The 24,021-nt window shown below is 42.9% G+C and overlaps 13 non-coding genes across 13 annotated transcripts; all 13 read right to left on the minus strand.

Annotated features, from left to right (window-relative positions):
- Positions 1 to 227: 227 nt before the first annotated feature.
- On the minus strand, positions 228 to 418 carry LOC141203444 (U2 spliceosomal RNA). Its single transcript, XR_012274488.1, has one exon. It is a non-coding gene; the product is annotated as a U2 spliceosomal RNA (small nuclear RNA).
- Positions 419 to 1,530: 1,112 nt separating this feature from the next.
- LOC141203858 (U2 spliceosomal RNA) lies at positions 1,531 to 1,721 on the minus strand. Its single transcript, XR_012274881.1, has one exon. It is a non-coding gene; the product is annotated as a U2 spliceosomal RNA (small nuclear RNA).
- Positions 1,722 to 2,839: 1,118 nt separating this feature from the next.
- On the minus strand, positions 2,840 to 3,030 carry LOC141203751 (U2 spliceosomal RNA). The gene has a single exon (XR_012274778.1). It is a non-coding gene; the product is annotated as a U2 spliceosomal RNA (small nuclear RNA).
- Positions 3,031 to 4,145: 1,115 nt separating this feature from the next.
- On the minus strand, positions 4,146 to 4,331 carry LOC141203218 (U2 spliceosomal RNA). The gene has a single exon (XR_012274347.1). It is a non-coding gene; the product is annotated as a U2 spliceosomal RNA (small nuclear RNA).
- Positions 4,332 to 10,801: 6,470 nt separating this feature from the next.
- On the minus strand, positions 10,802 to 10,992 carry LOC141203756 (U2 spliceosomal RNA). The gene has a single exon (XR_012274783.1). It is a non-coding gene; the product is annotated as a U2 spliceosomal RNA (small nuclear RNA).
- A 1,115-nt stretch (positions 10,993 to 12,107) lies between these two features.
- LOC141203295 (U2 spliceosomal RNA) lies at positions 12,108 to 12,293 on the minus strand. Its single transcript, XR_012274403.1, has one exon. It is a non-coding gene; the product is annotated as a U2 spliceosomal RNA (small nuclear RNA).
- Positions 12,294 to 15,246: 2,953 nt separating this feature from the next.
- LOC141203445 (U2 spliceosomal RNA) lies at positions 15,247 to 15,437 on the minus strand. The gene has a single exon (XR_012274489.1). It is a non-coding gene; the product is annotated as a U2 spliceosomal RNA (small nuclear RNA).
- Positions 15,438 to 16,552: 1,115 nt separating this feature from the next.
- LOC141203446 (U2 spliceosomal RNA) lies at positions 16,553 to 16,743 on the minus strand. Its single transcript, XR_012274490.1, has one exon. It is a non-coding gene; the product is annotated as a U2 spliceosomal RNA (small nuclear RNA).
- Positions 16,744 to 17,858: 1,115 nt separating this feature from the next.
- LOC141203779 (U2 spliceosomal RNA) lies at positions 17,859 to 18,049 on the minus strand. Its single transcript, XR_012274805.1, has one exon. It is a non-coding gene; the product is annotated as a U2 spliceosomal RNA (small nuclear RNA).
- Positions 18,050 to 19,164: 1,115 nt separating this feature from the next.
- LOC141203447 (U2 spliceosomal RNA) lies at positions 19,165 to 19,355 on the minus strand. The gene has a single exon (XR_012274491.1). It is a non-coding gene; the product is annotated as a U2 spliceosomal RNA (small nuclear RNA).
- A 1,115-nt stretch (positions 19,356 to 20,470) lies between these two features.
- LOC141203842 (U2 spliceosomal RNA) lies at positions 20,471 to 20,661 on the minus strand. Its single transcript, XR_012274866.1, has one exon. It is a non-coding gene; the product is annotated as a U2 spliceosomal RNA (small nuclear RNA).
- Positions 20,662 to 21,776: 1,115 nt separating this feature from the next.
- On the minus strand, positions 21,777 to 21,967 carry LOC141203448 (U2 spliceosomal RNA). The gene has a single exon (XR_012274492.1). It is a non-coding gene; the product is annotated as a U2 spliceosomal RNA (small nuclear RNA).
- Positions 21,968 to 23,082: 1,115 nt separating this feature from the next.
- Positions 23,083 to 23,273, minus strand: LOC141203449 (U2 spliceosomal RNA). Its single transcript, XR_012274493.1, has one exon. It is a non-coding gene; the product is annotated as a U2 spliceosomal RNA (small nuclear RNA).
- Between the last annotated feature and the right edge of the window lie 748 nt (positions 23,274 to 24,021).

Raw genomic sequence — 24,021 nt, forward strand, 5'->3', positions numbered from 1 at the left:
GAGCTAGAAAGATAGCATTGCATCACATTACATGGCAATGCAATGCACAGTTGCTGAAGTTGAACCAAAATGAGCTTGTAATCTGGCTTCTGCAACTTTGAACATGAAAAATCCAATGAGGAGAAGAAAAACAAAGCCAAAGAGTCCATCCCAAAATCCGACAAACAAGCAAAATGAACAAAAAACATTGAATTCAATTCTTTCTGATTTTAGAAACTGCATTAAAGAAGGGGTGCACCGGTCCTGGAGATACTGCAATACCAGGTCAATGCGTGGAGTGGACAGAGCAAGCTCTTTTTCCATCTCCCTGTTCTAAAAATCCATTTAATATATGGTCCCCAGATAGGGGACGTATCAGATATTAAACTGATAAGAACAGATACTACACTTGATCTTAGCCAAAAGGCCGAGAAGCGATAACCAGAATTGGTTTCAAACTACGGAGCCACCCAAGGATCCTGAAAAGTCCATTTGTGGAGATGAGCTCCTGGACTCCCGTTAAGAAGACATGTTGTCAACCTCTAGATCCCTTACATGCCTGCACTTTTCGGCTTGCTGCTGCTGCAATCCACGCGTTTTAGATCTGCATAACTCCACCTCTTTAAACACAGCACCTTCACCCCCTGCTGTTCCCACCCGCCTCAACACCGTTGGAAGGGAGGAGAACCAATTAAGGCGGGGGGTGGGGTGGAACGAGCAGCTGTCTACCCTTAGCAGGAGGGCTCCTGATTACATACCTCTCCTGCTGCTGCTGCTGGCTGTCCAGCAGCAGACTGAAGGTGGCTGCTGCTGTGCACAGGTATATAAAGGCTCAGAGCCTATTATGACACGCGCAGCCAGCGTTCCATTGCCACATTCCATCTACTGCAGGCAGGATACCTGGCTGGCTGAATGTCGCTGAGAAGCTCACAGAGACCGCCATAAGCAACAGTTTAACAGAATGCCACAGACTAATCAACCAAACTTTTTGGGTTGGGTTCTCTTTTATAGTCTGCAGGCATTAAATGAAAGAAGTCAGTGTTCCAGCAGAAGGAGACAACGTTTCAGAAAAGGCATTGTAGCAAACCAAAAAAGAAATTTTAAGCGCAGCAGAGTAACCAGCGCACATACCTGTTAGCTCAGGTGAGTTTAAAAGGCTGCTGTTGATAACAAGGGCATTTGCTAAATAGATGGTGTGTGTGCAACAATATACTGAAAGGTCAATTATATTGTGCAGCTTATCTCACCACCTGTAGTTATTTAGGTGAAAGCTCCAAAATGCTTGCCTAATATGTCTGTTTATCCAAAAGGAAGTAAAAAGGGAGAGCTAGAAAGATAGCATTGCATCACATTACATGGCAATGCAATGCACAGTTGCTGAAGTTGAACCAAAATGAGCTTGTAATCTGGCTTCTGCAACTTTGAACATGAAAAATCCAATGAGGAGAAGAAAAGCAAAGCCAAAGAGTCCATCCCAAAATCCGACAAACAAGCAAAATGAACAAAAAACATTGAATTCAATTCTTTCTGATTTTAGAAACTGCATTAAAGAAGGGGTGGACCGGTCCTGGAGATACTGCAATACCAGGTCAATGCGTGGAGTGGACAGAGCAAGCTCTTTTTCCATCTCCCTGTTCTAAAAATCCATTTAATATATGGTCCCCAGATAGGGGACGTATCAGATATTAAACTGATAAGAACAGATACTACACTTGATCTTAGCCAAAAGGCCGAGAAGCGATAACCAGAATTGGTTTCAAACTACGGAGCCACCCAAGGATCCTGAAAAGTCCATTTGTGGAGATGAGCTCCTGGACTCCCGTTAAGAAGACATGTTGTCAACCTCTAGATCCCTTACATGCCTGCACTTTTCGGCTTGCTGCTGCTGCAATCCACGCGTTTTAGATCTGCATAACTCCACCTCTTTAAACACAGCACCTTCACCCCCTGCTGTTCCCACCCGCCTCAACACCGTTGGAAGGGAGGAGAACCAATTAAGGCGGGGGGTGGGGTGGAACGAGCAGCTGTCTACCCTTAGCAGGAGGGCTCCTGATTACATACCTCTCCTGCTGCTGCTGCTGCTGCTGGCTGTCCAGCAGCAGACTGAAGGTGGCTGCTGCTGTGCACAGGTATATAAAGGCTCAGAGCCTATTATGACACGCGCAGCCAGCGTTCCATTGCCACATTCCATCTACTGCAGGCAGGATACCTGGCTGGCTGAATGTCGCTGAGAAGCTCACAGAGACCGCCATAAGCAACAGTTTAACAGAATGCCACAGACTAATCAACCAAACTTTTTGGGTTGGGTTCTCTTTTATAGTCTGCAGGCATTAAATGAAAGAAGTCAGTGTTCCAGCAGAAGGAGACAACGTTTCAGAAAAGGCATTGTAGCAAACCAAAAAAGAAATTTTAAGCGCAGCAGAGTAACCAGCGCACATACCTGTTAGCTCAGGTGAGTTTAAAAGGCTGCTGTTGATAACAAGGGCATTTGCTAAATAGATGGTGTGTGTGCAACAATATACTGAAAGGTCAATTATATTGTGCAGCTTATCTCACCACCTGTAGTTATTTAGGTGAAAGCTCCAAAATGCTTGCCTAATATGTCTGTTTATCCAAAAGGAAGTAAAAAGGGAGAGCTAGAAAGATAGCATTGCATCACATTACATGGCAATGCAATGCACAGTTGCTGAAGTTGAACCAAAATGAGCTTGTAATCTGGCTTCTGCAACTTTGAACATGAAAAATCCAATGAGGAGAAGAAAAGCAAAGCCAAAGAGTCCATCCCAAAATCCGACAAACAAGCAAAATGAACAAAAAACATTGAATTCAATTCTTTCTGATTTTAGAAACTGCATTAAAGAAGGGGTGCATCGGTCCTGGAGATACTGCAATACCAGGTCAATGCGTGGAGTGGACAGAGCAAGCTCTTTTTCCATCTCCCTGTTCTAAAAATCCATTTAATATATGGTCCCCAGATAGGGGACGTATCAGATATTAAACTGATAAGAACAGATACTACACTTGATCTTAGCCAAAAGGCCGAGAAGCGATAACCAGAATTGGTTTCAAACTATGGAGCCACCCAAGGATCCTGAAAAGTCCATTTGTGGAGATGAGCTCCTGGACTCCCGTTAAGAAGACATGTTGTCAACCTCTAGATCCCTTACATGCCTGCACTTTTCGGCTTGCTGCTGCTGCAATCCACGCGTTTTAGATCTGCATAACTCCACCTCTTTAAACACAGCACCTTCACCCCCTGCTGTTCCCACCCGCCTCAACACCGTTGGAAGGGAGGAGAACCAATTAAGGCGGGGGGTGGGGTGGAACGAGCAGCTGTCTACCCTTAGCAGGAGGGCTCCTGATTACATACCTCTCCTGCTGCTGCTGCTGCTGGCTGTCCAGCAGCAGACTGAAGGTGGCTGCTGCTGTGCACAGGTATATAAAGGCTCAGAGCCTATTATGACACGCGCAGCCAGCGTTCCATTGCCACATTCCATCTACTGCAGGCAGGATACCTGGCTGGCTGAATGTCGCTGAGAAGCTCACAGAGACCGCCATAAGCAACAGTTTAACAGAATGCCACAGACTAATCAACCAAACTTTTTGGGTTGGGTTCTCTTTTATAGTCTGCAGGCATTAAATGAAAGAAGTCAGTGTTCCAGCAGAAGGAGACAACGTTTCAGAAAAGGCATTGTAGCAAACCAAAAAAGAAATTTTAAGCGCAGCAGAGTAACCAGCGCACATACCTGTTAGCTCAGGTGAGTTTAAAAGGCTGCTGTTGATAACAAGGGCATTTGCTAAATAGATGGTGTGTGTGCAACAATATACTGAAAGGTCAATTATATTGTGCAGCTTATCTCACCACCTGTAGTTATTTAGGTGAAAGCTCCAAAATGCTTGCCTAATATGTCTGTTTATCCAAAAGGAAGTAAAAAGGGAGAGCTAGAAAGATAGCATTGCATCACATTACATGGCAATGCAATGCACAGTTGCTGAAGTTGAACCAAAATGAGCTTGTAATCTGGCTTCTGCAACTTTGAACATGAAAAATCCAATGAGGAGAAGAAAAGCAAAGCCAAAGAGTCCATCCCAAAATCCGACAAACAAGCAAAATGAACAAAAAACATTGAATTCAATTCTTTCTGATTTTAGAAACTGCATTAAAGAAGGGGTGCACCGGTCCTGGAGATACTGCAATACCAGGTCAATGCGTGGAGTGGACAGAGCAAGCTCTTTTTCCATCTCCCTGTTCTAAAAATCCATTTAATATATGGTCCCCAGATAGGGGACGTATCAGATATTAAACTGATAAGAACAGATTTTTTTTAATTTGGCTATCCCCTCACAGGGATAAAACCAGTTTTATTTAAAAATTACACAGATGTACAGAAATAAAAGCAACATTTTACATCATTACAAATTTTTATACATTGTCTCGAAACATACGAGACTTAAAAACATAAATTATTCAAATAGGATAAAAATTTGCATATATTCAAATTAATAAAATGTTACAAAAATTCAAAATGTGTTCCATACATTGACATCCCATTTTAGGGAGATATTTGGATTATTTTTTTTATCTAATAAAAAATATACATACATTTCACTTAAACAAAAACTAAAAACATCATTTAAAGACAATTCATCATGATTAAAAATTAAAATATTTCGGGCTTTCCAGAGAGCTATTTTGGCGCAATTTATTGTCTTCCATGCCATAATTTTTTGGTCTTCTGTTGGGCATTCCATAAGTCCATAAAGTATTGTGGCGTAGTTAAAGTCTTTGAGGTCTGCCACTTTTTCCATCAGAGGGAGCAATTTTCTCCAGAACGCTTTTGCAAAAGGACAAGTCCATAGTAGATGTTTCACTGATTCCTCCTCTTGACATCCGCTTCTTGGGCAAATGGCAGACCTCACGAGTCCTCTTCTATGTTGGAATGCCCGGCACGGAAGACATTGGTGTGCGCAGCTCCAAGCCAAATCTTTCTGTATATTAAAAAGATATTTTGCATTAATGACTTTCCATATATTCAATATTTGTTCATCATCATAGCGCTCAATGTTACATAACTCTTCATTTTTACAAAGACTTTTAATTAATTTCTTACTATTTTGTAGATCTCCCGCTTCTTTACCCCCTAAATTAAAATGAATCACTATTTTTTCTAAAATTAAATAATGCGTTGGCAGTTTAAAAGCATATGGAGATGATAAAACCGTTTCAAACCACCCAAACTTTCTCATAAAAAAACCAGTGTTATAACGCATAAAAAAGGACCAATAGTGATTTTTAAAAAGGGCATTAAAACAGAAGCAAAAAAATTTAATTAAAAGGAACCTACTAAAATCTGGAAAGTCTTTCCCACCTTTGAGCTTTGGTTTTGTTACAATTTCTCTTTTTAATTTCTCCATCTTAGAACTCCAGAAAAAAGTAAAACATGCTTTAGTGATCTTTTTTAAAATATTTACAGGGGGAGGGAAAACCAAACTCAAATACAATAAAAGAGGCAAAATGACCATTTTTATAATTAATACTTTACCCTCCATCGTTAATTTTCTCATATTCCACATACATATTTTCGTATTCACTTTCTGAGCTACCGCCTCCCAGTTATTTAGACCATTATTGGATTCACAGAAAGAAATACCTAAAATATTAATAGAGTCAGTTATTGGAATAAAAACATCGTGTAAAATCATCTCCCCAATATTTAAAATACTACTCTTATTAAAATTAACCTTAAAACCAGAAGCTGTACAAAAGGATTGGATCTGTTTGAGTGAGTTTTGTAGTGATGGTGCATCTCGGCAAAGGACCGCCACATCGTCCATGTAACCCACCACTTTTGCTTCTGTTCCTTTGCTTCCAGGTAGAGGGATACCACATATTTGTCTATCTCTACGGATTGCACATAAAAGTGGCTCAAGAGCACAAATAAAAAGTAGTGGGGACAGGGGGCACCCCTGTTTTACCCCTGATTTTAAAAAAACATCTTGTGTCTTGAAACCATTTACTAAAATCTTACTTGTGCAGTCCTTATAAAATGCTTTAAGAGATAATAAAAACCTTTCTGGTATGCCCATTTTTTCTAAAACCTTAAAAAGATAAAAATGAGAAATCTGATCAAAAGCTTTTTCGAAGTCAATTGATAAAATTGCCATCTTCCCTTTTCTGTTTTTAATGTCTTCAATACAGTCTTTAACAAGGTTTAGATTGTCCCAGATACTGCGCTCAGGCACACCACATACTTGGTTTGAGTGGATTATTTTTCCTATAATTTTTTTAAGGCGGTTTGCACAATTTTTTGCCATTATTTTATAGTCACAGTTTAGTAGGGTTATAGGTCTCCAGTTTTTTAAGTCTGTCTTATCACCTTTCTTATATAATAATGAGACCTCCCCTTTTTTCCAGGATTTTAATAAAACCTTATCATTAAAAACTTCAGTAAAAACATAAAACAGATCCTCTTTTAAAATATCATAAAATTTTACATAAAACTCTATAGGAATACCGTCTGATCCAGGGACTTTTCCAATTTTAAAACTTTTTATGGTTTGTAAAATTTCTTCTTCTGTTATGTTTTGTGATAAAAACTCTTGGGAGGCGGTATCTAAAACAGATGTTATTTCTTCTAGAGAATTTTGCATTATATTTTCATCTATTCTTTTATCATTAAAAAGATTAAAATAGTAACCATGTACCTTTTCCAAAATTTTTCCCATATTTTTCTCTCCATCTATATCTTCAATTACTGTTTTTTTCTCTCTAATTTTTTTAAAAAAATATCTAGAACATTTTTCGTCTTCCTCCACGTGTTTTATTCTGGAGCGGAAAATGAGCTCTTTCCCTTTTTGTTCTAGTGATTTTGTTATTTCTTCTTTCAGTATTTTAATATCTTTTTCTACTTCTAGACCATTTTCTCTAAGTTTATATAAGGTCTGTAACCGGGTATTTAAATTATTATATAATTCTAGCTTTTCTTTTGCTTTATATATGCTTTTCTTAATAAAAAAATCTTTTATTTTTTTTTTCATTTTATCCCACCAGGCACTTATAGGGACATTTACATCTTTCTTCCTCCTGCAGTTTTTATAAAATTCAATAAAATCCGATAAAATCTTAGAATCATTTAAAAGGGATACATTCATTTTCCAAGTTTTTTTCCCACATTTTTTATTAGCATTAATTTTTACACTAAAAGATAAAAATTTATGATCTGAGAAGATATTATCGTGGGTTTCACATTTATCAGGTAAAATTTGTTCTGAACCGAATATAAAATCTATTCTTGAACTGCAATTTAAATTGCTCCAGGTAAAGCCGGCTTCTACTGAACTAGTCTTGTTGCATTCTTTATAAATATCAACAAGTCTAAAATCACTTAAAATATTACTTAACATACCGGTAGTTTTGTCATAGTTTCTACTTACGGCTGTAGAGCGCCGACTTTCACCCTTTAAAATACAATTAAAATCACCTGCCAAGATAAAAGGTTCAGAGGTATTAATAAATAATGGTAAAATCTCTAACATGTCAGCTCTTTCATTTTTATCTGGGGACCCATAAAAATTTAAAAATTGCCATTTTACACCATTAATAAAAGCTTTAACTAATAACATACGACCTGGTAAAATCTCTTGGATAAAATCAATTTGAACGTTTCCCTTAAAAAGTATAGCTATCCCTGCTGATCCGGTAACATTTGACCCGGACCACACTGATGGGCCACATTTCCAATCCTCTTTGTATTTTTTGTAGGATACTGTGTGCGGGATATTGCATTCCTGTAAAAAGAAGACGGAAGCCGTAAGACAAGTTAAAAAATTAAATAATGTTACTCTTCTGGTTTTTGATTCTAGACCCCTCACATTGAGGGAAATGCCCTTAAGTTCTGCCATTGGAGGAAAGTAAAAAAATTATATAAAACAGAAATACGGAACTTACTTCCTATCCGCTGAACCGGCCAGACCACTTACGCTCGAGCTACTTCCCTCGTCCGAATTTATCGTAAGTAAGGACTCCATGGAGGAGGAACTTGACTCACCAAGACAATGACCCAACGCTACATGTGAGTAGCTTGGGAGACAACTAAGAGGAACAGCACCCTGGGTCTCCATGGGCTGGCCATTCAGATCCTTATCAGGTGGGTCCCCAGGTGGCTCCCCTGCACCCAGGGGAGGCCGACACACAGGGGAAGGTTGGGTACAAGGCAATGTACCCGAGCTCACGGAGCTGGCAAGGCCCGGCTCCCCACCGGGGTCAGCAGGGTCCGGGACTTTTGGGGGACCAACGTCCACCTCCCCACCAGGAGATGTGTCCATCTGATCCCCATCAGTCGCTCCATTCGAACCATCTTTCTTCCCTCTTTTCTTTTTATGGGGACCCACCGTAGTCCAGTTAGCCTCAGACTCAGGCCCAGGAAACCCAGTTTTTGCCTCGGGCTCGGTGTCAACCTTCTGCCGGTCTCTTTTGGTTTTACCGATCATGCCCTTTTGTTCCTTTTCTGCCTTTCTTTTAGCCTCCCTGTTGTCTTGGTGCCAACTTTTCCTCACTGCTTGGGAGTTACCCTTCATTACCTCTGAGCTTTCCTCATCACTCGAATTGCCCTCTTTGCTCGCTGAGGCTCCAGGTTGTTGTTCCTCCTCCTGAGGGGTGGTCTGACCTGTTGGTTCATTTTCGGATGTCCTGGCCTTTTCCTTCCGTCTCTGTTCGGCCTCCCAGAACCTATGTGGGCATGAAAAATAAAAATGACCAGGTTTTTGGCAGAAATTACATTTTTTATCATGAGGACATTCTTTGGTGTCATGTTCTGTACTAGCACAGTTTCTACAGGTTGCCTCACAGTCATCCTTAAAATGGCCATATTTTCCACAGTTTCTACAAAAGGGTGGCATACCAGAAAAAAAGAAGTCTCCATTTGAGGAACCTATTTTAAAACGTGCAGGAGGGAGTTTCACACCGCCTGGGAAATTAGGGTCTCTTTCACATGTTACTAGAAATTTCCATTTGGACGTCCATATGTGAAACTCATTAAGTACTTTCCCTATACATTTTACACTTTTAAAGTACATTGAAAGAAAACATGTTAGTTCCACTGAAGTAACGAAAGGAGAAAATACTTTAAGGATTACCATTTTTACCTCATCCAGGACGTGCTCGATAACTTGTATTCCTTTTAGAATAGGATTGTTTTTTGCCTTTCTGGCTCTTACCAGGACATCCTGAAAAATGCCTTCCCCGGTGAAGGTGATATCATAATCGCCACGCCTCGGATAATCCTGGATAGAGAGAATCTCGTTCTTCTGCACATGAAAGAGCCCTTCAAGCACGTCCTGGACTACGTACCGCAATTTCCTTTCATCACTTCCGCCCTCTGTGAAATGAATACGGATAGTGTTTTTAAGCCTCGCATAGTGAGGCACGAGGTTGGGGTCAACCTCCATGGTAACGCAACAAGAAAAAGCAAATCGCAAACCGCTTGCAATCTGCGCCTTTCAGAGTTCTGTAAACAGAAACACCTGAGAGGCTGGGGGGGATCGCAACCCGTTACCCTGGGACTAAGCCCTCTCCCAATAGCAGCAGGCAGGGGAGCCCACCGAAGTGGGTCACCCTGCAAGGCCGAGGAGAGGGGTACCCGAGTACCTTCTGGACCACAGTCGCCTGTACAAGACACTTGACCGCAGCCAAAAGGCCGAGAAGCGATAACCAGAATTGGTTTCAAACTACGGAGCCACCCAAGGATCCTGAAAAGTCCATTTGTGGAGATGAGCTCCTGGACTCCCGTTAAGAAGACATGTTGTCAACCTCTAGATCCCTTACATGCCTGCACTTTTCGGCTTGCTGCTGCTGCAATCCACGCATTTTAGATCTGCATAACTCCACCTCTTTAAACACAGCACCTTCACCCCCTGCTGTTCCCACCCGCCTCAACACCGTTGGAAGGGAGGAGAACCAATTAAGGCGGGGGGTGGGGTGGAACGAGCAGCTATCTACCCTTAGCAGGAGGGCTCCTGATTACATACCTCTCCTGCTGCTGCTGCTGCTGGCTGTCCAGCAGCAGACTGAAGGTGGCTGCTGCTGTGCACAGGTATATAAAGGCTCAGAGCCTATTATGACACGCGCAGCCAGCATTCCATTGCCACATTCCATCTACTGCAGGCAGGATACCTGGCTGGCTGAATGTCGCTGAGAAGCTCACAGAGACCGCCATAAGCAACAGTTTAACAGAATGCCACAGACTAATCAACCAAACTTTTTGGGTTGGGTTCTCTTTTATAGTCTGCAGGCATTAAATGAAAGAAGTCAGTGTTCCAGCAGAAGGAGACAACGTTTCAGAAAAGGCATTGTAGCAAACCAAAAAAGAAATTTTAAGCGCAGCAGAGTAACCAGCGCACATACCTGTTAGCTCAGGTGAGTTTAAAAGGCTGCTGTTGATAACAAGGGCATTTGCTAAATAGATGGTGTGTGTGCAACAATATACTGAAAGGTCAATTATATTGTGCAGCTTATCTCACCACCTGTAGTTATTTAGGTGAAAGCTCCAAAATGCTTGCCTAATATGTCTGTTTATCCAAAAGGAAGTAAAAAGGGAGAGCTAGAAAGATAGCATTGCATCACATTACATGGCAATGCAATGCACAGTTGCTGAAGTTGAACCAAAATGAGCTTGTAATCTGGCTTCTGCAACTTTGAACATGAAAAATCCAATGAGGAGAAGAAAAGCAAAGCCAAAGAGTCCATCCCAAAATCCGACAAACAAGCAAAATGAACAAAAAACATTGAATTCAATTCTTTCTGATTTTAGAAACTGCATTAAAGAAGGGGTGCACCGGTCCTGGAGATACTGCAATACCAGGTCAATGCATGGAGTGGACAGAGCAAGCTCTTTTTCCATCTCCCTGTTCTAAAAATCCATTTAATATATGGTCCCCAGATAGGGGACGTATCAGATATTAAACTGATAAGAACAGATACTACACTTGATCTTAGCCAAAAGGCCGAGAAGCGATAACCAGAATTGGTTTCAAACTACGGAGCCACCCAAGGATCCTGAAAAGTCCATTTGTGGAGATGAGCTCCTGGACTCCCGTTAAGAAGACATGTTGTCAACCTCTAGATCCCTTACATGCCTGCACTTTTCGGCTTGCTGCTGCTGCAATCCACGCGTTTTAGATCTGCATAACTCCACCTCTTTAAACACAGCACCTTCACCCCCTGCTGTTCCCACCCGCCTCAACACCGTTGGAAGGGAGGAGAACCAATTAAGGCGGGGGGTGGGGTGGAACCAGCAGCTGTCTACCCTTAGCAGGAGGGCTCCTGATTACATACCTCTCCTGCTGCTGCTGCTGCTGGCTGTCCAGCAGCAGACTGAAGGTGGCTGCTGCTGTGCACAGGTATATAAAGGCTCAGAGCCTATTATGACACGCGCAGCCAGCGTTCCATTGCCACATTCCATCTACTGCAGGCAGGATACCTGGCTGGCTGAATGTCGCTGAGAAGCTCACAGAGACCGCCATAAGCAACAGTTTAACAGAATGCCACAGACTAATCAACCAAACTTTTTGGGTTGGGTTCTCTTTTATAGTCTGCAGGCATTAAATGAAAGAAGTCAGTGTTCCAGCAGAAGGAGACAACGTTTCAGAAAAGGCATTGTAGCAAACCAAAAAAGAAATTTTAAGCGCAGCAGAGTAACCAGCGCACATACCTGTTAGCTCAGGTGAGTTTAAAAGGCTGCTGTTGATAACAAGGGCATTTGCTAAATAGATGGTGTGTGTGCAACAATATACTGAAAGGTCAATTATATTGTGCAGCTTATCTCACCACCTGTAGTTATTTAGGTGAAAGCTCCAAAATGCTTGCCTAATATGTCTGTTTATCCAAAAGGAAGTAAAAAGGGAGAGCTAGAAAGATAGCATTGCATCACATTACATGGCAATGCAATGCACAGTTGCTGAAGTTGAACCAAAATGAGCTTGTAATCTGGCTTCTGCAACTTTGAACATGAAAAATCCAATGAGGAGAAGAAAAGCAAAGCCAAAGAGTCCATCCCAAAATCCGACAAACAAGCAAAATGAACAAAAAACATTGAATTCAATTCTTTCTGATTTTAGAAACTGCATTAAAGAAGGGGTGCACCGGTCCTGGAGATACTGCAATACCAGGTCAATGCGTGGAGTGGACAGAGCAAGCTCTTTTTCCATCTCCCTGTTCTAAAAATCCATTTAATATATGGTCTCCAGATAGGGGACGTATCAGATATTAAACTGATAAGAACAGATTTTTTTTTTTTTTTTTTTTTTTCCACTCAGATTACAAGTCCCATATTTACCATTTCATGCTTTGCAATGATTTCCAAATGGTATTAGGTTGTTATCCATCATTGTGGGTCATATATCCATTTTTCCAATCTTATTTTATATATATACGTTTATATTATCACAATACAGTTATTCCATATTCTTTACATCACAACATTACAATCTTTACCATTACGATTTAAGGCAACATTCCTCTCTTCAGGCCATATGCTGCCAAGGCATTCAAAAGCCTTCCATCCAGAAACCGACCATCCCAAGCTTCTTCTACCTCTTTAGCCAACGACTGAGGTATTCTGTAAGTTGAAAAGAAACGATGCATATCGCTATAAATGTTATTCCACACTTTGCGCCTTAGACTAGCCTGACTCCCCCCTTCACAACTCTCTAGCATTTTCAACACTTCTTGTCTCTCCTCCATCTCCCTCATATTTTTTTCTGAAACATCCTTTGCTTCACTAGAGTCCTTCCCAGATGACAAAACTCCTTCAATTTCTTCTCTGGCTTCACATGCGACATCCTCTCTTTCTTCTTCACTAGTTTCTTCACCCTCCTCCTCCTCTTCCATATTACTTACAGCACCTTCCTTTTCATCCTGACTGGAGGACTCACTTTCCTCCTGATCTTCTGACTCCCTATCCACCTCCACTTCTTCTTCCAAGCTAGTATTTTCAATCTCAACGCCTGTGATATCACTCTCAGTATCTTCTTCCATATGATCACCTTCTTTTCTTATATCTCTTATTTGTTCCTCCTTCTTTTGAGATATGTTCTCTTCCGTTTCATCATGGGGGGCAGCTTCAGACTCTTCTTCATTTCCATCTTCCTTGTCAACTGACTTCTCCTCCCTTTTATTGACAGGACAGCAATCATATAAATGACCACTGCCACCACATAGATTACATTTCTTACTTTTTTCACAATTCTCTGCCTTATGTCCCACTTCTTCACACTTGGCACACCACTGTAATGTACAGGAATCCTTTTCATGGCCATACTGTTTACAACGCCTACAAAACTTCGGCATACCTGTAAAGAACATATCTCCATTAACTGTCCCGATTTTGAATCTACTTGGTGGGAGTACCACAACACCATCCGAACTTTCCTTGAACTTGACCAGGAACCTCCACCTCGTGGTCCAAAAACCATATCGGTTAAACATTTTGCCAGCAGAACTCACTTTCTCACAGTACCGGGATAAAAAGGTCATGATCTCTTCTTCCAATATGAAAGGACTATACATCCTTATTACTATTAGCCTTTCCTTCCTAGGAAAATGCGACACAAAAAAAACACCTTCAAGTATCGAATCTTCCTTCACTAGATCCATTCTCTTCCAAAAGTCAGAAAAGATATCTTCTGAACAAAAAATAACATCATATATCCCTCTCTTCGGGAACTCCAACATAGACAAAACTTGTTCCATTTGAACTTCCAATAGTCCAAACAAAATCTTCTCTACCAAAAAAAACAAGCCAGACTTCTTCTTCTCTGGATCCAAAAAAATAAACCGCACTGCATTCTTCAGTCTTGCAAAAACTGGGACCTCTTCACAGGTCAGCATATTTGGGCTTCTCCCGTCCATATCTTCACACCAAACGTGGCAAAAATCCTCCTCGCCTACTTAAAAAAAGCAGGCAGGCTGATCGCCCCTCGTTGCCCAGGGACTAATCCGGCTCCCCAAAAGCAGCAAGGGGGTGAAGCCGCACTGCTACATGCAGCGATCCCCCGAGGCAAAGGAGCCGGGTACCCAAGGCACCTCTCAGCCAAGACCAAGGCAGCAACCGGTAGATCACTGCACTTGATCTTAGCCAAAAGGCCGAGAAGCGATAACCAGAATTGGTTTCAAACTACGGAGCCACCCAAGGATCCTGAAAAGTCCATTTGTGGAGATGAGCTCCTGGACTCCCGTTAAGAAGACATGTTGTCAACCTCTAGATCCCTTACATGCCTGCACTTTTCGGCTTGCTGCTGCTGCAATCCACGCGTTTTAGATCTGCATAACTCCACCTCTTTAAACACAGCACCTTCACCCCCTGCTGTTCCCACCCGCCTCAACACCGTTGGAAGGGAGGAGAACCAATTAAGGCGGGGGGTGGGGTGGAACGAGCAGCTGTCTACCCTTAGCAGGAGGGCTCCTGATTACATACCTCTCCTGCTGCTGCTGCTGCTGGCTGTCCAGCAGCAGACTGAAGGTGGCTGCTGCTGTGCACAGGTATATAAAGGCTCAGAGCCTATTATGACACGCGCAGCCAGCGTTCCATTGCCACATTCCATCTACTGCAGGCAGGATACCTGGCTGGCTGAATGTCGCTGAGAAGCTCACAGAGACCGCCATAAGCAACAGTTTAACAGAATGCCACAGACTAATCAACCAAACTTTTTGGGTTGGGTTCTCTTTTATAGTCTGCAGGCATTAAATGAAAGAAGTCAGTGTTCCAGCAGAAGGAGACAACGTTTCAGAAAAGGCATTGTAGCAAACCAAAAAAGAAATTTTAAGCGCAGCAGAGTAACCAGCGCACATACCTGTTAGCTCAGGTGAGTTTAAAAGGCTGCTGTTGATAACAAGGGCATTTGCTAAATAGATGGTGTGTGTGCAACAATATACTGAAAGGTCAATTATATTGTGCAGCTTATCTCACCACCTGTAGTTATTTAGGTGAAAGCTCCAAAATGCTTGCCTAATATGTCTGTTTATCCAAAAGGAAGTAAAAAGGGAGAGCTAGAAAGATAGCATTGCATCACATTACATGGCAATGCAATGCACAGTTGCTGAAGTTGAACCAAAATGAGCTTGTAATCTGGCTTCTGCAACTTTGAACATGAAAAATCCAATGAGGAGAAGAAAAGCAAAGCCAAAGAGTCCATCCCAAAATCCGACAAACAAGCAAAATGAACAAAAAACATTGAATTCAATTCTTTCTGATTTTAGAAACTGCATTAAAGAAGGGGTGCACCGGTCCTGGAGATACTGCAATACCAGGTCAATGCGTGGAGTGGACAGAGCAAGCTCTTTTTCCATCTCCCTGTTCTAAAAATCCATTTAATATATGGTCCCCAGATAGGGGACGTATCAGATATTAAACTGATAAGAACAGATACTACACTTGATCTTAGCCAAAAGGCCGAGAAGCGATAACCAGAATTGGTTTCAAACTACGGAGCCACCCAAGGATCCTGAAAAGTCCATTTGTGGAGATGAGCTCCTGGACTCCCGTTAAGAAGACATGTTGTCAACCTCTAGATCCCTTACATGCCTGCACTTTTCGGCTTGCTGCTGCTGCAATCCACGCGTTTTAGATCTGCATAACTCCACCTCTTTAAACACAGCACCTTCACCCCCTGCTGTTCCCACCCGCCTCAACACTGTTGGAAGGGAGGAGAACCAATTAAGGCGGGGGGTGGGGTGGAACGAGCAGCTGTCTACCCTTAGCAGGAGGGCTCCTGATTACATACCTCTCCTGCTGCTGCTGCTGCTGGCTGTCCAGCAGCAGACTGAAGGTGGCTGCTGCTGTGCACAGGTATATAAAGGCTCAGAGCCTATTATGACACGCGCAGCCAGCGTTCCATTGCCACATTCCATCTACTGCAGGCAGGATACCTGGCTGGCTGAATGTCGCTGAGAAGCTCACAGAGACCGCCATAAGCAACAGTTTAACAGAATGCCACAGACTAATCAACCAAACTTTTTGGGTTGGGTTCTCTTTTATAGTCTGCAGGCATTAAATGAAAGAAGTCAGTGTTCCAGCAGAAGGAGACAACGTTTCAGAAAAGGCATTGTAGTAAACCAAAAAAGAAATTTTAAGCGCAGCAGAGTAACCAGCGCACATACCTGTTAGCTCAGGTGAGTTTAAAAGGCTGCTGTTGATAACAAGGGCATTTGCTAAATAGATGGTGTGTGTGCAACAATATACTGAAAGGTCAATTATATTGTGCAGCTTATCTCACCACCTGTAGTTATTTAGGTGAAAGCTCCAAAATGCTTGCCTAATATGTCTGTTTATCCAAAAGGAAGTAAAAAGGGAGAGCTAGAAAGATAGCATTGCATCACATTACATGGCAATGCAATGCACAGTTGCTGAAGTTGAACCAAAATGAGCTTGTAATCTGGCTTCTGCAACTTTGAACATGAAAAATCCAATGAGGAGAAGAAAAGCAAAGCCAAAGAGTCCATCCCAAAATCCGACAAACAAGCAAAATGAACAAAAAACATTGAATTCAATTCTTTCTGATTTTAGAAACTGCATTAAAGAAGGGGTGCACCGGTCCTGGAGATACTGCAATACCAGGTCAATGCGTGGAGTGGACAGAGCAAGCTCTTTTTCCATCTCCCTGTTCTAAAAATCCATTTAATATATGGTCCCCAGATAGGGGACGTATCAGATATTAAACTGATAAGAACAGATACTACACTTGATCTTAGCCAAAAGGCCGAGAAGCGATAACCAGAATTGGTTTCAAACTACGGAGCCACCCAAGGATCCTGAAAAGTCCATTTGTGGAGATGAGCTCCTGGACTCCCGTTAAGAAGACATGTTGTCAACCTCTAGATCCCTTACATGCCTGCACTTTTCGGCTTGCTGCTGCTGCAATCCACGCGTTTTAGATCTGCATAACTCCACCTCTTTAAACACAGCACCTTCACCCCCTGCTGTTCCCACCCGCCTCAACACCGTTGGAAGGGAGGAGAACCAATTAAGGCGGGGGGTGGGGTGGAACGAGCAGCTGTCTACCCTTAGCAGGAGGGCTCCTGATTACATACCTCTCCTGCTGCTGCTGCTGCTGGCTGTCTAGCAGCAGACTGAAGGTGGCTGCTGCTGTGCACAGGTATATAAAGGCTCAGAGCCTATTATGACACGCGCAGCCAGCGTTCCATTGCCACATTCCATCTACTGCAGGCAGGATACCTGGCTGGCTGAATGTCGCTGAGAAGCTCACAGAGACCGCCATAAGCAACAGTTTAACAGAATGCCACAGACTAATCAACCAAACTTTTTGGGTTGGGTTCTCTTTTATAGTCTGCAGGCATTAAATGAAAGAAGTCAGTGTTCCAGCAGAAGGAGACAACGTTTCAGAAAAGGCATTGTAGCAAACCAAAAAAGAAATTTTAAGCGCAGCAGAGTAACCAGCGCACATACCTGTTAGCTCAGGTGAGTTTAAAAGGCTGCTGTTGATAACAAGGGCATTTGCTAAATAGATGGTGTGTGTGCAACAATATACTGAAAGGTCAATTATATTGTGCAGCTTATCTCACCACCTGTAGTTATTTAGGTGAAAGCTCCAAAATGCTTGCCTAATATGTCTGTTTATCCAAAAGGAAGTAAAAAGGGAGAGCTAGAAAGATAGCATTGCATCACATTACATGGCAATGCAATGCACAGTTGCTGAAGTTGAACCAAAATGAGCTTGTAATCTGGCTTCTGCAACTTTGAACATGAAAAATCCAATGAGGAGAAGAAAAGCAAAGCCAAAGAGTCCATCCCAAAATCCGACAAACAAGCAAAATGAACAAAAAACATTGAATTCAATTCTTTCTGATTTTAGAAACTGCATTAAAGAAGGGGTGCACCGGTCCTGGAGACACTGCAATACCAGGTCAATGCGTGGAGTGGACAGAGCAAGCTCTTTTTCCATCTCCCTGTTCTAAAAATCCATTTAATATATGGTCCCCAGATAGGGGACGTATCAGATATTAAACTGATAAGAACAGATACTACACTTGATCTTAGCCAAAAGGCCGAGAAGCGATAACCAGAATTGGTTTCAAACTACGGAGCCACCCAAGGATCCTGAAAAGTCCATTTGTGGAGATGAGCTCCTGGACTCCCGTTAAGAAGACATGTTGTCAACCTCTAGATCCCTTACATGCCTGCACTTTTCGGCTTGCTGCTGCTGCAATCCACGCGTTTTAGATCTGCATAACTCCACCTCTTTAAACACAGCACCTTCACCCCCTGCTGTTCCCACCCGCCTCAACACCGTTGGAAGGGAGGAGAACCAATTAAGGCGGGGGGTGGGGTGGAACGAGCAGCTGTCTACCCTTAGCAGGAGGGCTCCTGATTACATACCTCTCCTGCTGCTGCTGCTGCTGGCTGTCCAGCAGCAGACTGAAGGTGGCTGCTGCTGTGCACAGGTATATAAAGGCTCAGAGCCTATTATGACACGCGCAGCCAGCGTTCCATTGCCACATTCCATCTACTGCAGGCAGGATACCTGGCTGGCTGAATGTCGCTGAGAAGCTCACAGAGACCGCCATAAGCAACAGTTTAACAGAATGCCACAGACTAATCAACCAAACTTTTTGGGTTGGGTTCTCTTTTATAGTCTGCAGGCATTAAATGAAAGAAGTCAGTGTTCCAGCAGAAGGAGACAACGTTTCAGAAAAGGCATTGTAGCAAACCAAAAAAGAAATTTTAAGCGCAGCAGAGTAACCAGCGCACATACCTGTTAGCTCAGGTGAGTTTAAAAGGCTGCTGTTGATAACAAGGGCATTTGCTAAATAGATGGTGTGTGTGCAACAATATACTGAAAGGTCAATTATATTGTGCAGCTTATCTCACCACCTGTAGTTATTTAGGTGAAAGCTCCAAAATGCTTGCCTAATATGTCTGTTTATCCAAAAGGAAGTAAAAAGGGAGAGCTAGAAAGATAGCATTGCATCACATTACATGGCAATGCAATGCACAGTTGCTGAAGTTGAACCAAAATGAGCTTGTAATCTGGCTTCTGCAACTTTGAACATGAAAAATCCAATGAGGAGAAGAAAAGCAAAGCCAAAGAGTCCATCCCAAAATCCGACAAACAAGCAAAATGAACAAAAAACATTGAATTCAATTCTTTCTGATTTTAGAAACTGCATTAAAGAAGGGGTGCACCGGTCCTGGAGATACTGCAATACCAGGTCAATGCGTGGAGTGGACAGAGCAAGCTCTTTTTCCATCTCCCTGTTCTAAAAATCCATTTAATATATGGTCCCCAGATAGGGGACGTATCAGATATTAAACTGATAAGAACAGATACTACACTTGATCTTAGCCAAAAGGCCGAGAAGCGATAACCAGAATTGGTTTCAAACTACGGAGCCACCCAAGGATCCTGAAAAGTCCATTTGTGGAGATGAGCTCCTGGACTCCCGTTAAGAAGACATGTTGTCAACCTCTAGATCCCTTACATGCCTGCACTTTTCGGCTTGCTGCTGCTGCAATCCACGCGTTTTAGATCTGCATAACTCCACCTCTTTAAACACAGCACCTTCACCCCCTGCTGTTCCCACCCGCCTCAACACCGTTGGAAGGGAGGAGAACCAATTAAGGCGGGGGGTGGGGTGGAACGAGCAGCTGTCTACCCTTAGCAGGAGGGCTCCTGATTACATACCTCTCCTGCTGCTGCTGCTGCTGGCTGTCCAGCAGCAGACTGAAGGTGGCTGCTGCTGTGCACAGGTATATAAAGGCTCAGAGCCTATTATGACACGCGCAGCCAGCGTTCCATTGCCACATTCCATCTACTGCAGGCAGGATACTTGGCTGGCTGAATGTCGCTGAGAAGCTCACAGAGACCGCCATAAGCAACAGTTTAACAGAATGCCACAGACTAATCAACCAAACTTTTTGGGTTGGGTTCTCTTTTATAGTCTGCAGGCATTAAATGAAAGAAGTCAGTGTTCCAGCAGAAGGAGACAACGTTTCAGAAAAGGCATTGTAGCAAACCAAAAAAGAAATTTTAAGCGCAGCAGAGTAACCAGCGCACATACCTGTTAGCTCAGGTGAGTTTAAAAGGCTGCTGTTGATAACAAGGGCATTTGCTAAATAGATGGTGTGTGTGCAACAATATACTGAAAGGTCAATTATATTGTGCAGCTTATCTCACCACCTGTAGTTATTTAGGTGAAAGCTCCAAAATGCTTGCCTAATATGTCTGTTTATCCAAAAGGAAGTAAAAAGGGAGAGCTAGAAAGATAGCATTGCATCACATTACATGGCAATGCAATGCACAGTTGCTGAAGTTGAACCAAAATGAGCTTGTAATCTGGCTTCTGCAACTTTGAACATGAAAAATCCAATGAGGAGAAGAAAAGCAAAGCCAAAGAGTCCATCCCAAAATCCGACAAACAAGCAAAATGAACAAAAAACATTGAATTCAATTCTTTCTGATTTTAGAAACTGCATTAAAGAAGGGGTGCACCGGTCCTGGAGATACTGCAATACCAGGTCAATGCGTGGAGTGGACAGAGCAAGCTCTTTTTCCATCTCCCTGTTCTAAAAATCCATTTAATATATGGTCCCTAGATAGGGGACGTATCAGATATTAAACTGATAAGAACAGATACTACACTTGATCTTAGCCAAAAGGCCGAGAAGCGATAACCAGAATTGGTTTCAAACTACGGAGCCACCCAAGGATCCTGAAAAGTCCATTTGTGGAGATGAGCTCCTGGACTCCCGTTAAGAAGACATGTTGTCAACCTCTAGATCCCTTACATGCCTGCACTTTTCGGCTTGCTGCTGCTGCAATCCACGCGTTTTAGATCTGCATAACTCCACCTCTTTAAACACAGCACCTTCACCCCCTGCTGTTCCCACCCGCCTCAACACCGTTGGAAGGGAGGAGAACCAATTAAGGCGGGGGGTGGGGTGGAACGAGCAGCTGTCTACCCTTAGCAGGAGGGCTCCTGATTACATACCTCTCCTGCTGCTGCTGCTGCTGGCTGTCCAGCAGCAGACTGAAGGTGGCTGCTGCTGTGCACAGGTATATAAAGGCTCAGAGCCTATTATGACACGCGCAGCCAGCGTTCCATTGCCACATTCCATCTACTGCAGGCAGGATACCTGGCTGGCTGAATGTCGCTGAGAAGCTCACAGAGACCGCCATAAGCAACAGTTTAACAGAATGCCACAGACTAATCAACCAAACTTTTTGGGTTGGGTTCTCTTTTATAGTCTGCAGGCATTAAATGAAAGAAGTCAGTGTTCCAGCAGAAGGAGACAACGTTTCAGAAAAGGCATTGTAGCAAACCAAAAAAGAAATTTTAAGCGCAGCAGAGTAACCAGCGCACATACCTGTTAGCTCAGGTGAGTTTAAAAGGCTGCTGTTGATAACAAGGGCATTTGCTAAATAGATGGTGTGTGTGCAACAATATACTGAAAGGTCAATTATATTGTGCAGCTTATCTCACCACCTGTAGTTATTTAGGTGAAAGCTCCAAAATGCTTGCCTAATATGTCTGTTTATCCAAAAGGAAGTAAAAAGGGAGAGCTAGAAAGATAGCATTGCATCACATTACATGGCAATGCAATGCACAGTTGCTGAAGTTGAACCAAAATGAGCTTGTAATCTGGCTTCTGCAACTTTGAACATGAAAAATCCAATGAGGAGAAGAAAAGCAAAGCCAAAGAGTCCATCCCAAAATCCGACAAACAAGCAAAATGAACAAAAAACATTGAATTCAATTCTTTCTGATTTTAGAAACTGCATTAAAGAAGGGGTGCACCGGTCCTGGAGATACTGCAATACCAGGTCAATGCGTGGAGTGGACAGAGCAAGCTCTTTTTCCATCTCCCTGTTCTAAAAATCCATTTAATATATGGTCCCCAGATAGGGGACGTATCAGATATTAAACTGATAAGAACAGATACTACACTTGATCTTAGCCAAAAGGCCGAGAAGCGATAACCAGAATTGGTTTCAAACTACGGAGCCACCCAAGGATCCTGAAAAGTCCATTTGTGGAGATGAGCTCCTGGACTCCCGTTAAGAAGACATGTTGTCAACCTCTAGATCCCTTACATGCCTGCACTTTTCGGCTTGCTGCTGCTGCAATCCACGCGTTTTAGATCTGCATAACTCCACCTCTTTAAACACAGCACCTTCACCCCCTGCTGTTCCCACCCGCCTCAACACCGTTGGAAGGGAGGAGAACCAATTAAGGCGGGGGGTGGGGTGGAACCAGCAGCTGTCTACCCTTAGCAGGAGGGCTCCTGATTACATACCTCTCCTGCTGCTGCTGCTGCTGGCTGTCCAGCAGCAGACTGAAGGTGGCTGCTGCTGTGCACAGGTATATAAAGGCTCAGAGCCTATTATGACACGCGCAGCCAGCGTTCCATTGCCACATTCCATCTACTGCAGGCAGGATACCTGGCTGGCTGAATGTCGCTGAGAAGCTCACAGAGACCGCCATAAGCAACAGTTTAACAGAATGCCACAGACTAATCAACCAAACTTTTTGGGTTGGGTTCTCTTTTATAGTCTGCAGGCATTAAATGAAAGAAGTCAGTGTTCCAGCAGAAGGAGACAACGTTTCAGAAAAGGCATTGTAGCAAACCAAAAAAGAAATTTTAAGCACAGCAGAGTAACCAGCGCACATACCTGTTAGCTCAGGTTAGTTTAAAAGGCTGCTGTTGATAACAAGGGCATTTGCTAAATAGATGGTGTGTGTGCAACAATATACTGAAAGGTCAATTATATTGTGCAGCTTATCTCACCACCTGTAGTTATTTAGGTGAAAGCTCCAAAATGCTTGCCTAATATGTCTGTTTATCCAAAAGGAAGTAAAAAGGGAGAGCTAGAAAGATAGCATTGCATCACATTACATGGCAATGCAATGCACAGTTGCTGAAGTTGAACCAAAATGAGCTTGTAATCTGGCTTCTGCAACTTTGAACATGAAAAATCCAATGAGGAGAAGAAAAGCAAAGCCAAAGAGTCCATCCCAAAATCCGACAAACAAGCAAAATGAACAAAAAACATTGAATTCAATTCTTTCTGATTTTAGAAACTGCATTAAAGAAGGGGTGCACCGGTCCTGGAGATACTGCAATACCAGGTCAATGCGTGGAGTGGACAGAGCAAGCTCTTTTTCCATCTCCCTGTTCTAAAAATCCATTTAATATATGGTCCCCAGATAGGGGACGTATCAGATATTAAACTGATAAGAACAGATACTACACTTGATCTTAGCCAAAAGGCCGAGAAGCGATAACCAGAATTGGTTTCAAACTACGGAGCCACCCAAGGATCCTGAAAAGTCCATTTGTGGAGATGAGCTCCTGGACTCCCGTTAAGAAGACATGTTGTCAACCTCTAGATCCCTTACATGCCTGCACTTTTCGGCTTGCTGCTGCTGCAATCCACGCGTTTTAGATCTGCATAACTCCACCTCTTTAAACACAGCACCTTCACCCCCTGCTGTTCCCACCCGCCTCAACACCGTTGGAAGGGAGGAGAACCAATTAAGGCGGGGGGTGGGGTGGAACGAGCAGCTGTCTACCCTTAGCAGGAGGGCTCCTGATTACATACCTCTCCTGCTGCTGCTGCTGCTGGCTGTCCAGCAGCAGACTGAAGGTGGCTGCTGCTGTGCACAGGTATATAAAGGCTCAGAGCCTATTATGACACGCGCAGCCAGCGTTCCATTGCCACATTCCATCTACTGCAGGCAGGATACCTGGCTGGCTGAATGTCGCTGAGAAGCTCACAGAGACCGCCATAAGCAACAGTTTAACAGAATGCCACAGACTAATCAACCAAACTTTTTGGGTTGGGTTCTCTTTTATAGTCTGCAGGCATTAAATGAAAGAAGTCAGTGTTCCAGCAGAAGGAGACAACGTTTCAGAAAAGGCATTGTAGCAAACCAAAAAAGAAATTTTAAGCGCAGCAGAGTAACCAGCGCACATACCTGTTAGCTCAGGTGAGTTTAAAAGGCTGCTGTTGATAACAAGGGCATTTGCT

The sequence above is a fragment of the Phyllobates terribilis genome, unplaced genomic scaffold (assembly GCF_046119375.1).
Source record: "Phyllobates terribilis strain yellow unplaced genomic scaffold, ASM4611937v1 Scaffold_124__1_contigs__length_5142088, whole genome shotgun sequence".
In the NCBI taxonomy this organism is placed as follows: Eukaryota; Metazoa; Chordata; class Amphibia; order Anura; family Dendrobatidae; genus Phyllobates; species Phyllobates terribilis.